Source organism: Phyllobates terribilis, unplaced genomic scaffold (genome assembly GCF_046119375.1).
Source record: "Phyllobates terribilis strain yellow unplaced genomic scaffold, ASM4611937v1 Scaffold_5__5_contigs__length_657084704, whole genome shotgun sequence".
Taxonomy (NCBI): Eukaryota; Metazoa; Chordata; class Amphibia; order Anura; family Dendrobatidae; genus Phyllobates; species Phyllobates terribilis.
Window position 1 is genome coordinate 416,344,630 of NW_027362765.1, and position 12,705 is coordinate 416,357,334.

Here is a 12,705-nt window from a genome sequence, read left to right on the forward strand (position 1 = left end):
TAATATACCTGGGCAGCGTCTGCATCTTGCCAGAACCTCTTTGGACACGGGTCTACAGCCTGTTCTTCCAACTATTATGGGGGAATAGGCTGAACCTGATCAAGAGGGAGGTCACGTACCGCACGAGGAGACTAGGAGGGTTGGGTATGGTCAACCCGGTGGTGTTTCTAGTAAACACCTTTCTTAAGGCAAACATCGCCAACCTCTGGTTAGAGAGGGCTCCTCCGTGGGTATTCTCCTGTAGGGGGTGGTTTCGGCCTTTCTTCCAGGAATGGGAGACAGGAGGGCGGGTGAAGGACCTTCGCACGCCTCATGGGCATCTTCCGGCTTATGCTACCCTGGTTGTGAAGGCGATCCGCCGGTGGGGTCTGGGAGTGTGGGAGATCAGGACCTTGTCAAGGAGGTTACTTGACAATAGGGTTCTGTTGACCCACTTCCAGAAGCCCCTGGCCCTCAAGGATTGCCCAAGCCGGGATCTGGAGGTGGGGCTCGGGTTATTAAACTCTAAGCGGATCCCCTTGAAGTTTTGGGACTTGACTTGGCGCTGCTTCCATGGGAGACTGTATGTGAGGGGCAACCTGAAGTACAGGAACTCTGATGACCGGGATTGTCCCCGCGAGGAGTGTGGCGGCATGCTTGAAAGCATGGAGCACTTCCTGCTTCAATGTCCCTTTAATACAGAGGTCTACAGTAGGGTGGGTGCTTCCATTGGCTGGCCTAGGCTGGCAGGCCTTTCCTATGCGGAGTGGGCCTATGGGGCATTCAGATCCCTTGGTGGCCGAGATCGGGGCACTGTCTTCTTAGTTAGTTTAGTGACTAGGTTTTACACGTGGAACGCACGGTGTTTAGTGTCCACCCAGCATAAAGTCCTCCCCCGGGAAGAGGTGATTAGGAACATCCTGGGTGACCTGGCAAAAGTGCGCTCGCTGGAGTATGAGAGGCTGGGTGCAGGGAGGGCTTCCCTTCTATGGAGGGGGTTCTCATTTAATGTGCCCTAGGGAGAGTTAGGGTATGTGTGTCTGTGATAGGGTTAGTTTAGTCCTTTCTATATTTTATATTTATTTGTAGGGTCAGATGGATGTGTAGGGTCAGGGAGGGACAGGTAGGGACAGTCTTTAGGGATAGGTAGTTAGCATTAGGTTGGTAGTGAGGGTCAGAGAGGGACAGGTAGGGACAGGTAGGGAAAGATTGGTAGGGCGGTAGGGACAGGTTTTTCTTTTTCTTTAATAGGGAGGGACAGGCTGTTTGTGTGTTAGAGCAGGGTGAGAGCCTCTGTAGTCTCCAGTTTCCTGGTGGTGGGCTGCTCCCCTCACATTTGTAGTTTTTTGTTTTACGGTTCAGAATCTGAATATAGGGCTTGCAAGCACTGAACTTGGGTCTGATCCTTTGGTTCATGTTTAGTAGTCTTACGGTTAAGTTGTTATGTCATGATGATTTGGTTAGTTGTTGTTACATCGTTATGTTGTGTTGTATATAAATAATGTATGTGTATTGTGTGTGTGGGGGGGTTAGTTTAGGTTGGGTGGGGGGCTTTAGGGGGGAGGGGGGAGGGGTTTGCGGTGGTTTTGTGAAAAATGTGGACGTCCTGCGGGATGCCGGAAGAGGCAAAGGGACCTTTTTGTGTGTGAAATGGCCACAAACTTTAGTGGGGCTTGTTGTGATAAGGCCACAGACTCTCGTGGGACCTTGGGTGTTAAAAAATGGTGGTGGGGGAAAAAAAAAAAAAAAAATATAAAAAACTACAAAAAAAAGGTTTGCTGTGCATTAAGTTTTGTTTCGGCCAGGTGGCCTATTTCTTTGTTTTTGGCAGTGGGCCAGTTATTTAGTTTTCCTTTTTTGTTAGGGGGTTAGGTATGAATGTGCAGGTATGGATGTTGTGTATGCTGGGGGTCGGGTGCGTTTTAGGGCGCACCCTGGAGTTATGGTAGGGTCTTCCCTTGCTGGGGGGTCTCCTACAGAGTCTGCTGGAGGACTTGAACTTTGTGTCGTCTTATATTTCTTTGTTGGACTCTATATAATTTCAGATTTTAGGTTATGTCTTGCTGGGGTTTTGTTGGTTGTTAGTTGTTTGTTTGTTGTATAATTGTATCTGTGGTTTGGTTTTTGTGTTTTGTATATGTGTTTTTGTACTTTTATAATAAAAGAGCTCCAGTTCTGTCTGCTGCAGTTCCCTACAGGAAGTGGTGGAGGTGGAGCCTGCAGTGGGTTGTGTGCCGTGTGCTGTCTGGACTGAGTGCTGCTGTGCAGAGAGCTCCTGGGAAGGGAGGTTTTTTTTTTCCATCTGGGACTTTTTTGTCTGCCCCCTTCCCAGGAAAGAGGGCTCAGAGTGGGACTGGCCTCCGGGGCTGGGCCCCCGGCTCCCACCTCCCGGTCCAAGCTGGCGGGGGGTGGGAGGAACACCAAGCCGGCTAAGGCTACAAGATCTGGCCAAGGCAGCAGGGGTTCCAGCATGAGGACCCGGAGGACCCCCGAGGCTACGACCGCGGCGGCTCCTCCCTCCGGAGGTAGGTCGAGCACGAGCGGAGGTGCTGCAGCGGTGCCCCCTGATTGGGGTACCAAGGCGTCGAGGGAGGCAACCGTCACCTATGCCTCCCGTATACATGCGCACCTCTGCGAGTATGAGGACGCCACAAAGAAGCTAAGTTCCCTCTGGGGGGAGTTGAGGGTGGCTCAGGAGAGGTCCGTGAGGGCCTCTGGCAGTAAGAAGCCTGAGCTATCCGCCGCGGTCCGGAAGATCAAGCGGGCCATTCAAGACCTGGAAGACCGCAGGAGCACCATACTGGCAGGAAGTGGACCCTTCATGGAGAAGCTGCTTAATGATGACCGGTTCAGAGCCATGACCGGTGGGGCTCTGGAGGGGTCGCAGGGCCCCAGCCAGGCGGTGGAGGAGGAGGAAGAAGAGGTATGCGTGGAGGAGGTCGCACCCTACCCACCGCCTGGTGGCCTGGTAAGTGATCTCCAGGCATCGCATAGCGGGATAGCCCCTGAGCAGATGGCTCTCCCGTCTGATTCTAGCCCTTCAGAGGGCAGCGGGAGCGAGGGGGAGGATGAGGAGGATGGGAGTAGCAGCAGTGAGGGGGGCTGCCTTATCATGCAGCAGATCCAGCAGATCGAGTCCCCGGTACGTTTTGGTCAGCTTACGTTCGGGGATGAGATCTGCGAGGATGAGGCACCCGGGAGGGGGACGAAGAGAAAAGCAAAAAAAAAAAAGAAAACATCTATTGCACATAAATTTGTGTTTGTCCCCCTCTCTGGGGCCCCCCTGTCCCGTTGTGCGGCACCCGCCACCCACCCCGGCTTGGACTCTGTTGTGGGTCCACAGCGAGGGAGCGGGGAGAACATAGGCCATGGCACGCAGAGCGCTGCCTCTGTTTGTGGTAATGGAGGCAGTGGGTCCAAGGTGTCTGATATGGAGCATGGCGCGGAGGGCGGCCCGACGGTGGGTGTGATCTGTGGTGGTGCTCAGGCTGGATCCCCTGTAAAAGGGAGGTCTGGCCTGGCACCTGGTGCGCCTGCTGGCGTGCAGGGGGCGGCTTGTACATCTGCCGCTGCCTCCTGCTCTGCTGGCGGCGCACCGACAGCCGGGGCCGCATCTCCGGCGGCGTGTGCTGGGGTTTCTGGGTCCCTCACGCGCGGATCCACTAAATCTGGATCACTTTCAGGGACCCAGAGACCTGGTAAGGTGAAGGGCGCGGGGCCTGCGGCTCCGGCAGAGCCGGCTCATAAAGGAAAGGTGGGGCTTGCTCCCCTGGCAAAATCCGTGGCGAGGTTGGGGCCCCCTGCGCAGGGGCCCAGTAATGGGTCAGCGCGGGGGGCTCCACCGCCGCTGGGTGCCGAGGGGGAGTGGCCTAGCCTGGGGCCGACCGCCAGAGCTGGGGTGGCCAGGCTTTTTGTGGCAACGGGTGTGACGGTAGGGGGTGCTATGCCCCTGAGAGCTGGTGCCGCTGGTCCAGGGGCCCCTGTGAGTAGACCCGGCTCCGGGTCGGCTTCGGGGGTCCCTGCGCGGCCGGCTTCGGGGGGTGTGGCCTCCCAGCTGTCCACGGCGCCAGTAGGAGTGGCCTCTGGGGCCCCCACCGTGCTGCCTGGTGTGGGGGGCGTGGCCTCCCTGTCATCCACGGCACCGGTGGGAGTGGCCTCTGGGGCCCCCACTGTGCTGCCTGGTGCGGGGGGCGTGGCCTCCCTGTCACCCACGGCACCGGTGGGAGTGGCCTCCGGGGCCCCCACTGTGCTGCCTGGTGTGGGGGGCGTGGCCTCCCTGTCATCCACGGCACCGGTGGGAGTGGCCTCTGGGGCCCCCACTGTGCTGCCTGGTGCGGGGGGCGTGGCCTCCCTGTCACCCACGGCACCAGTGGGAGTGGTCTCTGGGGCCCCCACTGTGCTGCCTGGTGCAGGGGGCGTGTCCTCACGGGTAAATCCCGCACAAGTGGGCGTGGCTTCACCCGAAAATGGGCGGGGCTTAGCGCCGGCAGCTGCTGGGAGCAGTAGTGCCACAGCTGTGGCTAAAAATGGAGGTGGTGCCTGCCTGCCGGTGTCCTCTGTGCCCACGGGCTTATCTGGGGCAGGGGCGCCGGCAAAAATAGCTGCAGCACCAGGCTCCCAAAACCCCCCGGCAGGGAAGGTGCTGCCAGCAGGTGGCAGCAGTAGTAATGCTGTTGAAAAACCTGCTGGCAGAAAGTGTGTGGAGAAGAAAAACAACTGTGACCCCAGTGTGCATGTGAGTGGGAGTGGGGCAAGTGGGGTGACTGTCGGTATGGATGTGTCTGTGGTGGAGGAAGCGAGTGCTGGTGTGTCTGTTGCTAGTGGGGGGAGTGGGGGTGGGGCTGGTCCATCTGCCCCCCCGGCTGCTGGTCCCCGGAGTTTTGCGGGGGTAGTAGCCGGGGCCTCGGGGTCTTCTCGGGGGGCTTCCTCACCTCTGGACCTCAGGGACGGTGACTTGCGACGCCGTTTCCTGGAGGCCCTCAAGAAGGGAGAACGGACGATCCAGGTAGAGGGAAGAGAGGTGGACCTGGCCTTTTGGCTAGATAGACATGGCCTGGCCGCCTTCCAAGATAAAAAGGAGGGGGAGACAGCGTGGTCCCTCCCGACAGCCGGGCAGGGGGTGGCCAGGAGGAATGTAGTTCGTCTTCGGTGGAGGGGCAGTGAAGCGTGCCCGCCAAGAGCAAGGGTCGTGGAGCTCCTCCTGAAGATGAACTTCAGGGCGACTGACATATTTGCCCTGATCCATCCTTTTGGTACCCCCATCTTCGACATCAGTTTTGTTCGGCCGGAGGGCCTAGAGCTTTTTTGGTCGAATTTTGAACTGGTGAAGGGGGAGCCCGGCTGGCGAGACTTTGCCGTGCAGGCGGTGTCTCGCCAAAATGGAGTAAAGAGAGTGACCGTTCTAACTAATAACGAGTCGCTCTCTGGGGTCGATATTATGACGTGGCTTTCCCGCTATGGGGAGGTCACGGACGTCCCAAAAAAGAACAGGGACGAGTTTGGCATCTGGTCAGGGGGCTGGACCTTCATGATGAGGTTGAAGGTCTCAGGCGGTACTGTCACCCACATCCCCTCCTCAGCATTCCTGGGGAGGGACAGGATCCTGATCTTCTACCAGGGGCAACCAAAGGTCTGCCACAGGTGCGGTGATCCCCGCCACTTCAGCGCGGGCTGCAAGGTGCAGAAATGTGCCTTGTGTGGCGGGGTAGGTCATCTTGCCGCGGCCTGTGGTGACATTAGGTGTCACCTGTGTGGTGACCTAGGTCACCCGTACAGCCGCTGCCCCCGCTCCTTTTCTAACACCATCTCTGGTCAGGCGGGGGAGAGCCATGGGGGGGTCCCCAGCGGTGCATCCTCTGCTGGAGCCGGAGGTGGGGGCGGGAGAGGAGCTGAGGGGCCGGTGAAGGAAGGCGTGGCCAGTACATCTGCCCACCAGTGGCATCAGGTGAGGCGCCGTGGGGGTAGGGGGCAGGATAAGCCCCAGGCGACCGGGGTGATGTCTGTACCCTCCTCGGAAGCGGCAGCCGGTGCCCCTGAGGCCCTGGGGGAGGAGGCGGTGAGCGAGGAGATCAGGAGGATGGAGAGGGAGGAGGTGGCTGCTTCTGATGACTCCTCCCAGTATGAAAGTCTGGACGAGGAGGTGGTGGAGCAGCCTAAAACAAAAGGTGACAGTAAGACCAGTAAGAGTCGGAGGAGGAACCGAAAGGGGGCAAAAACATCTAAGGCCCCCCCCCTGGCCACTAAGGTGCCTACGGAAGGGCTCACCGGCTCCCCTCTGATCCCCCTCTCCAACCGGTTCCATGCCCTCGATGACTCTGCTGTGTCGGAGGTCGGGGGTGAGGGACCGGCGGTAACATCTGAGGTGCCTTCAGGGAGCGGCGGGGTCCGTCCTCCGGAAGGCTCACTTTCCTCTGGGGGGGGGACTGCCCTGGGGTCCAGGGGTGAGGAACCCGGTAAGACTGGGAAGGTGGTGACGGGTGCTATGGACACCTCGGTGTCACTAAAGAGGAGGGGAGAGTCTGGCTCCTCCTCTGAGGGTGAAAAAGATAAATTGAGGGGTGCGGTTAAAAAGAAGGCCGTCTAACTCAATCACCCATGATGGCGGAACCTACCCCGTTGACTCTGGCGTCGATTAATGTCGCCAGTATAAAGTCAGATGCGGCCAGATTTATGGCCTTTGATTTTTTCAACCGAGTTGAGGCTGACATTTTATTTTTGCAGGAGACCAGACTAACGGACATGGGGGCCATTTACAAAGCAAGGAGGGAGTGGAGGTGTGGGCCCTCATACTGGTCTCTTGCGGCCGAGCCGTATAGCGGGGTAGCGGTCCTTTTTAAGGCCGCTTCGGTGGAATGCAGACGGGTGATCGAGGTAGAAATGGGGAGGTGCTTGGTCCTTGACGTCTTCATGGGGGGACAGGAGCTCCGGCTCATTAACATCTATGGTCCACAGTCAGAGTGGGACCGTAAATGTCTGTTCCTGAAGATCAAGCCCTATCTTTTTACCAGCCGGCAGGTGGTCTTCGGTGGGGACTTTAATACTATAACTAGACCCCGTGATAGGGGAGGCCCCGGAGACCGAAGGCTGGCTTTTGATAGTAATACCCTTAACAGCATAGCAAGCGAAGCTCGCCTGGTGGATGTCCACATCCGGCATACCCCAGGTCACGGGGGTTTCACCTTTCATAGGGGTAGTTGTAGGTCTAGGATAGATAGGTTTTTTTTAAAGGAGGAAGCCGTCTCTTCTGCAGTGTCCGCTGTTGAGGTGGAATTCTCCGATCACTGTTTCCTTTTCTTTGAATGTTGCAGAGACTCCCCGGATAGGGAGAGGCCTATGGAAGCTGAATTCGTCCCTGTTGGAAGAAGCGGATGTAAGACAATCCTTTGAGGAATTTCTTCAGAGCCAGGTACCTCTCTTGTGTCTCTGTAGCAGTAAGTCTGAGTGGTGGGAGATCTTCAAAACAAGGGTTGCGGGGTTCTTCCGTCAGCTTTCGAGCCTCAGAGGCCTGAACAGGTACCGCCTGTATCGGGAGCTGGGGAGGAAACTCGAGCAGCTCGTCTCGACTGGAGGGGACCGTGAGGAAATCTCCAGGGTGAAGGCCTTGCTCAAGGGGTGCCAGTATGATAGGCACACATCCTTAGTTTTTGAGAGGGATTTCGGGAGGTACCGCTCGCCCGACCCCTACAGGAACTGCAGGATGTCAGTGAGTTGCAAGATGGTAACAGGACTGATCGACAGTACAGGTTCCCTGAACAGATCCAAATCAGGGATCCTGGAGGTGGTCAGATCCTTCTACTCGCATCTCTTGGGAAGGAGGGATCCAGATCGGGATGAGATGTCGGCTTTCCTGGCTGAAACCATCCCTGAACCAGGGGATGACCCCTCTCTTCATGGTTTGGCAGAAGCAATCAGGGAAGAGGAAGTGAGACGGGCCATTGATGGGCTCCGGCCCAAAAAATCGCCCGGTCCGGATGGCTTAACATCCGAGTTTTACAGGACTTTTAGGGACTCTTTGGTCCCCCTCATGACTGAGGTTTTTAATGAATGTCTCTCCTCGGACATTCTTCCCGGTTCAATGAGGAAGTCCGCCCTGATTATCCTGTCAAAGGGTAAAGACTCGTCCCGTATTGAGAATTGGCGTCCCATAGCGCTTCTCAATACGGACCGAAAGGTTCTGGCAAAGGTGCTTTTCAATCGGTTGGTGAAGTTTGCACCCCAGCTCCTTTCGGGGGCCCAGCACTGCTCTGTTCCAGGCCGCAGTACTTTTAGTGCTGTGCTCGGTGTCCGAGAGGCAGTGGAGCAGGGCAGGGCAGGTCTCTGGAAGGGGTACTTGCTGTCCTTAGACCAGGCGAAGGCCTTTGACCGGGTTAACCATGAGTACCTCTGGTCCGTCCTTCTGAGGTACGGTCTGCCCGGGAGGTTTGTTGATTGGTTGAGAGTATTATACAATGGGGCAGAGACTTTTCCGCTTGTGAACGGTTGGGTCGGACCCCCTTTTGAGGTGAGGTCTGGTGTCCGCCAGGGCTGTCCTCTGAGCCCACTGTTATACGTGTTCGCGATCGACCCCTTTTTAAGGAGAGTGGAACGCGGACCGTTGGTGGGAGTCGGGATGGACCGGGCGGAGCCAGAGGCCACCTTGAGGGTAGTGGCGTACGCCGACGACGTTTCCCTCTTTGTATCCTCGAGAGAGGAGGCGGACTGGGTCATGTCTGAAGTTGAGCGCTACTCGGTGGCTTCTGGGTCCATGATCAACCGGGATAAGTGTGAGAGTCTCTGGCTGGGAGGGGGAGATCCAAGTTTCGATCTCCCGGACACCCTTCCAGGGCCTCAGGCCACAGCAAAAATTTTAGGCATCAGTTTCGGCCCGGGGGACTATCCCCAGCAAAACTGGGAGGGCAGACTTAAGATTGCCGCCCAGAAGGTGGATCAGTGGAAGGGTTGGTCCTTGACCCTGAGGGAAAGGGTTAACCTGGCCAAGGGGTATTTGCTCCCTTTATTAATATACCTGGGCAGCGTCTGCATCTTGCCAGAACCTCTTTGGACACGGGTCTACAGCCTGTTCTTCCAACTATTATGGGGGAATAGGCTGAACCTGATCAAGAGGGAGGTCACGTACCGCACGAGGAGACTAGGAGGGTTGGGTATGGTCAACCCGGTGGTGTTTCTAGTAAACACCTTTCTTAAGGCAAACATCGCCAACCTCTGGTTAGAGAGGGCTCCTCCGTGGGTATTCTCCTGTAGGGGGTGGTTTCGGCCTTTCTTCCAGGAATGGGAGACAGGAGGGCGGGTGAAGGACCTTCGCACGCCTCATGGGCATCTTCCGGCTTATGCTACCCTGGTTGTGAAGGCGATCCGCCGGTGGGGTCTGGGAGTGTGGGAGATCAGGACCTTGTCAAGGAGGTTACTTGACAATAGGGTTCTGTTGACCCACTTCCAGAAGCCCCTGGCCCTCAAGGATTGCCCAAGCCGGGATCTGGAGGTGGGGCTCGGGTTATTAAACTCTAAGCGGATCCCCTTGAAGTTTTGGGACTTGACTTGGCGCTGCTTCCATGGGAGACTGTATGTGAGGGGCAACCTGAAGTACAGGAACTCTGATGACCGGGATTGTCCCCGCGAGGAGTGTGGCGGCATGCTTGAAAGCATGGAGCACTTCCTGCTTCAATGTCCCTTTAATACAGAGGTCTACAGTAGGGTGGGTGCTTCCATTGGCTGGCCTAGGCTGGCAGGCCTTTCCTATGCGGAGTGGGCCTATGGGGCATTCAGGTCCCTTGGTGGCCGAGATCGGGGCACTGTCTTCTTAGTTAGTTTAGTGACTAGGTTTTACACGTGGAATGCACGGTGTTTAGTGTCCACCCAGCATAAAGTCCTCCCCCGGGAAGAGGTGATTAGGAACATCCTGGGTGACCTGGCAAAAGTGCGCTCGCTGGAGTATGAGAGGCTGGGTGCAGGGAGGGCTTCCCTTCTATGGAGGGGGTTCTCATTTAATGTGCCCTAGGGAGAGTTAGGGTATGTGTGTCTGTGATAGGGTTAGTTTAGTCCTTTCTATATTTTATATTTATTTGTAGGGTCAGATGGATGTGTAGGGTCAGGGAGGGACAGGTAGGGACAGTCTTTAGGGATAGGTAGTTAGCATTAGGTTGGTAGTGAGGGTCAGAGAGGGACAGGTAGGGACAGGTAGGGATAGATTGGTAGGGCGGTAGGGACAGGTTTTTCTTTTTCTTTAATAGGGAGGGACAGGGTGTTTGTGTGCTAGATTAGGGTGAGAACCTCGGTAGTCTCCAGTTTCCTGGTGGTGGGCTGCTCCCCTCACACTATAGTTTTTTGTTTTACGGTATTGGAAACCCGAATATAGGGCTTGCAAGTACTGAACTTGGGTCTGACTTTTGTTCATGGTTATGGTCATTTGTTTATATTGTGCTATTGTTATGTTGTGTTTGCTTTGGTTATGTTGAGTACTGTATATACATGTATAGTTTTGTGTATTGTATGTATGTGTAATTTGCGCACGGAGGGGTTAGTGTAGGTTGGGTGGGGGGTTTCAGGGGGGGAGGGGGAGGGGTTTTTGGGAGAATGGACGTCCTACGGGATGCGGGAAAAAGGACCCGTTATTTGTGGGCCACAAACTTTCGTGGGACCTAAAAAGAGATGCTGTGATAAGGCCACAGACTTTCGTGGGACCTTGGGTGTTAAAAAATGGTGGTGGGGAAAAAAAAAAAAAAAAAAAAATATAAAAAACTACAAAAAAAAAGGTTTGCTGTGTAAGTTTTGTTTCGGCCAGGTGGCCTATTTCTTTGTTTTTGGCAGTGGGCCAGTTTGTTGTTTTGTTTTGGGGGTTTAGGTATGAATGTGGAGTGAATGTTGGAAGGGGGTATTTTTGGAAAAAAAAGGTTTAAGGTCTTCCCTTGCTGGGGGGATTTTGGGAAATGGACTTTATGTTATGAACATTGTAGGACATTTTTGCTTTGCTTTATAATTTATACTGGACATTATAATTTTGGATTTGTTTGTGTTTCGTTGGGGTTTGTGTCTTGGTTCTTTGTATAGTATGTTTTTATGGTTTGTTTTATATTTTTATAATAAAAGAGCTCCAGTTCTGTCTGCTGCAGTTTCTTTCAGGAAGTGGTGGAGGTGGAGCCTGCAGCGAGCTGTGCTGAGTGTGCTTCCTGGACTGTGTGGCTGCGTTTGGAGAGAGCTCCTGGGAAGGGAGGTTTTTTTTTTCCATCTGGGACTTTTTGTCTGCCCCCTTCCCAGGAAGGAAAGCTTGTGGTGGGACTGGCCTCCAGGGCTGGGCCCCCGGCTCCCACCTCCCGGTCCAAGCTGGCGGGGGGTGGGAGAAACACCAAGCCGGCTAAGGCAACAAGATCTGGCCAAGACAGCAAGGGGTCCGGCATGAGGACCCGGAGGACCCCCGAGGCTATGACCGCGGCGGCTTCTCCCTCCGGAGGTGGGTCGAGTACGAGCGGAGGTGCTGCAGCGGTGCCCCCTGATTGGGGTACCAAGGTGGCGAGGGAGGCAACCGTCACCTATGCCTCCCGTATACATGCGCACCTCTGCGAGTATGAGGACGCCACAAAGAAGCTAAGTTCCCTCTGGGGGGAGTTGAGGGTGGCTCAGGAGAGGTCCGTGAGGGCCTCTGGCAGTAAGAAACCTGAGCTATCCGCCGCGGTCCGGAAGATCAAGCGGGCCATTCAAGACCTGGAAGACCGCAGGAGCACCATACTGGCAGGAAGTGGACCCTTCATGGAGAAGCTGCTTAATGATGACCGGTTCAGAGCCATGACCGGTGGGGCTCTGGAGGGGTCGCAGGGCCCCGGCCAGGCGGTGGAGGAGGAGGAAGAAGAGGTATGCGTGGAGGAGGTCGCACCCTACCCACCGCCTGGTGGCCTGGTAAGTGATCTCCAGGCATCGCATAGCGGGATAGCCCCTGAGCAGATGGCTCTCCCGTCTGATTCTAGCCCTTCAGAGGGCAGCGGGAGCGAGGGGGAGGATGAGGAGGATGGGAGCAGTAGCAGTGAGGGGGGCTGCCTTATCATGCAGCAGATCCAGCAGATCGAGTCCCCGGTACGTTTTGGTCAGCTTACGTTCGGGGATGAGATCTGCGAGGATGAGGCACCCGTGAGGGGGATGAAGAGAAAAGCAAAAAAAAAGAGAAAAACAACTGTTGCGCACAAGTTTGTGTATGTCCCCCACCCCGGCTTGGACTCTGTTGTGGGTCCACAGCGAGGGAGCGGGGAGACTATAGGCCACGGCACGCAGAGCGCTGCCCCTGTTTGTGGTAATGGAGGCAGTGGGTCCAAGGTGTCTGATATGGAGCATGGCACGGAGGGCGGCCCGACGGTGGGTGTGATCTATGGTGGTGCTCAGGCTGGATCCCCTGTAAAAGGGAGGTCTGGCCTGGCACCTGGTGCGCCTGCTGGCGTGCGGGGGGCGGCTTGTACATCTGCCGCTGCCTCCTGCTCTGCTGGCGGCGCACCGACAGCCGGGGCCGCATCTCCGGCGGCGTGTGCTGGGGTTTCTGGGTCCCTCACGCGCGGATCCACTAAATCTGGATCACTTTCAGGGACCCAGAGACCTGGTAAGGTGAAGGGCGCGGGGCCTGCCGCTCCGGCAGAGCCGGCTCATAAAGGAAAGGTGGGGCTTGCTCCCCTGGCAAAATCCGTGGCGAGGTCGGGGCCCCCTGCGCAGGGGCCCAGTAATGGGTCAGCGCGGGGGGCTCCGCCGCCGCTG